General features: G+C 41.6%; 1 long non-coding RNA gene across 1 annotated transcript; it reads left to right on the plus strand.

Annotated features, from left to right (window-relative positions):
• Positions 1–803: 803 nt before the first annotated feature.
• Positions 804–1878, plus strand: LOC136556121 (uncharacterized). Its single transcript, XR_010783576.1, has 2 exons — positions 804–878; positions 1151–1878. It is a non-coding gene; the product is annotated as an uncharacterized lncRNA (long non-coding RNA).
• Positions 1879–2811: the final 933 nt, after the last annotated feature.

Consider the following 2811-nt stretch of genomic DNA (forward strand, 5'->3'; position numbering starts at 1 on the left):
TCACTTCCACAAGGAGGTCCTTTGTAATAACTTAGTATCTGAAATTCTTTGTATGTTGGTTTCTCCTTCATTTCTTGCTTCTTCAAGTCTTTGCTTAAAATTCTAGCATCTCTGGAATGGGACCTCCTATAGGGAATATTTTGATTTAATTCATAATTTCACTAGCAATATTTAAGTCAAGATTTATTTCTTTAAGCAATAAAAAACTGTCACATAACAGTAAATAACAAGAAGGGATTTAATGCCAATTAAGAAATGTTTTTGTAGTGCTGTGTTGAAACTCCAGCTACTTAACGGAGGGCATACAGTCTCCCTCATACACCTGTGATAAGCTGTTGAACTTTTATACATTTTTATATATTTCTTTATATTATTTATATCTTATATTTTTATATATTTCTATATATTTTTTCGAGTGTCTTTTACTACAGCCCTGATACAGTATTTTTTGAGAAATAACATTTTATTTTCCTCTCTCCTTTTTTCATAAATACCATGCAGTTTCTCAGCTGAGCAGTTAAAGGTCACATTTTCATCTTCTGTAATAAAAACATAAGAAAAAAACAAGCAAGAAATCCCTGCATAAAACCTTCAGTTCATTTGAAGTATTTAGAAGAATGTTCTTTCAAATTGTGGTGGTTTGACAGGAAATGTGTTTTTTGGGATGCTGTGTTTTGGGCCAATGGATATTCAGACTTTAATATTGGCATTTAACCTGACCATTGAGACATGGACACGCCTCTGAGAACACGGGGTTAAAAGCAGAGCTCTCCCCTGGGAGGGTCCTCTTGGGTTTCCGGCGGGAAAGAGTTCGGGTCTCTCCCCCGGCCCAGCTGCTGGCTGGGCAGGGGGAGGGGAAAGCCATGAGGCCGAGAGAGGTAGGCCTGAGCCCGGGGGTGGAAGGGTGGAAGAGAGAGAAAGAGAGAGAGACACCGGGAGCCATCGGGCAGCCCCCCCTGAGAGACACAGAGGGAGAGAAAGAAAGAGAGCCGCTGCCTGAGACTGTAACCTTGAAGCTTGATAAACATGGGCCTGTGCCGGCAGCACGGCTGGGACGGAGAAGAGGGGGGGGGGTTCAGCCGGCCGCTTGTAGGAGCTTTTAACCCCTTTTTAGAGAATGAGAACTTTACAGATCATTGACCTCTCCTAGAAGATAGAGTGGAAGATGAGGAAAGAAATGGGCCAGTGTGAGAGAGGCCTGGGCGAGTGAGAGATAGTAGAAGAATAGAGAAGAATCCTAGTGGGAAGAGATGATGGAGTGGCTTTTGCTGGACTCTTTTTGTATAGCCATGGACAGAACCATGTTCCTTGTGATACAGAGACTGCATTCTAGGGGGAGGCAATGGCCTCAGAACCAAGAGGGTTCAGTGTTGGTGCCCCTCGGCCCCAGGGGGTGAAAAAATATGGGGGGGACAGGTGTCCCAAAAGGAGAGATTGTGGGGACAGGTGTCCCAAAGGAGAGACTGTGCCTTTTTTGGATCAGGACAGAGCATCCTTAAAAGACAACCCTAGAAGCAGTTCTGGTCCGTGTTCAGTGGTGAGAGCACTGGACATGGAAAGGAAAAGTCACGACGGCAGATGTACTCCGGGCGGTGCCACGAGTGACACAGAAACACACGAGGCTTCAGCTGTGTTTCCAGGGGAAGCCCATGGTACAAGAAAGACTCCTCTCCTCTTGATGAACTGAAGATTGATTGTCTAAAAGGTGGTACTGGACCGAGAGTTGGTGATTTGAGGAACCAAATGTATTGTGTTGGAAATTTGGTGGGGGGAAGAGGAAATGCATTTGTGAAGTTTTCATTTTCCCTGTATGTGTGTGTTCCTTTTTATTTGTAGTTGTAGAGTAGTTAATAAAGTTCTGGTTCTTTTCTTTCCTAAGTAAGAGCCTGCTTTGCTTATTCCTGGTCACATCTCACAGCAGAAACCAGGGAGAAAGTATCTTCATGGGGGCACTGGCATTGTGCCAGTGTCAAACCATGACACAAATCTGGGAGTTAAATTTACAGTTTGTAATCCTAAAATTCAAATAACACTATTTAAAATCCTAAACAATTTCTGTGTAAGATAGATCTGGGTCTGAAGTGAGAACTGAATATATTCCAAAAAAATTAAACTGCCTCTTTATGAGCTAGGACTTATACTAAGAAACAGATTGCTGCATCATGAATAATAGCTTATAAGCTTGAAAAATATTTCTGTATGTGTGCAGAAATAACAGTTTAGAGATCATTGCTCCATAGTCCATATGCTAATTCAGATATGTTCATTGCAAGTGAAATTCCTTACATGTAAAAATTATGTTTAACCTCACTGTACCACAGAAACACAGTTCCTTTGATGTATTAAATGGTCAGACAGAGTTATAAAATGGAAGTGGTGATAGAATTCTGGCTATATATATATACTATTACGTGAAAGACAGGAGAGAAATGAAAGTTTCACTAAAACTTCAATAACAAATTAATTTTCATCTGTACTAAGCCTAGAATTATTCATTTAGTGGATGTACTGATATTTTCACTAGGCCTTCAAAATAAAGGCAGTCCTTTGAAGTTGCATAATGCAAATTAAATATGAACGCAAAATGATAACAGGATTATCTACAAAGTTTCTTCTCACTTGTTGTGGTTTGCATTTGCCTGTTTGGTTTTCCCCTTTGATTCAGAGTTGTGGTCTAGTCCAGGTTTCAGTTATTTGTCAGTCATTGTACCCCTCCCCTGTTCCCCTGGTTACCTGTCATGTCCCCTCCTCTGGCTACCTGCCCGTCACTCGGCGCCCCTTCCTCCTTTTCCAGAAACTTCTGGCCGGGGT

This window comes from Molothrus aeneus, chromosome 4, assembly GCF_037042795.1.
Source record: "Molothrus aeneus isolate 106 chromosome 4, BPBGC_Maene_1.0, whole genome shotgun sequence".
In the NCBI taxonomy this organism is placed as follows: Eukaryota; Metazoa; Chordata; class Aves; order Passeriformes; family Icteridae; genus Molothrus; species Molothrus aeneus.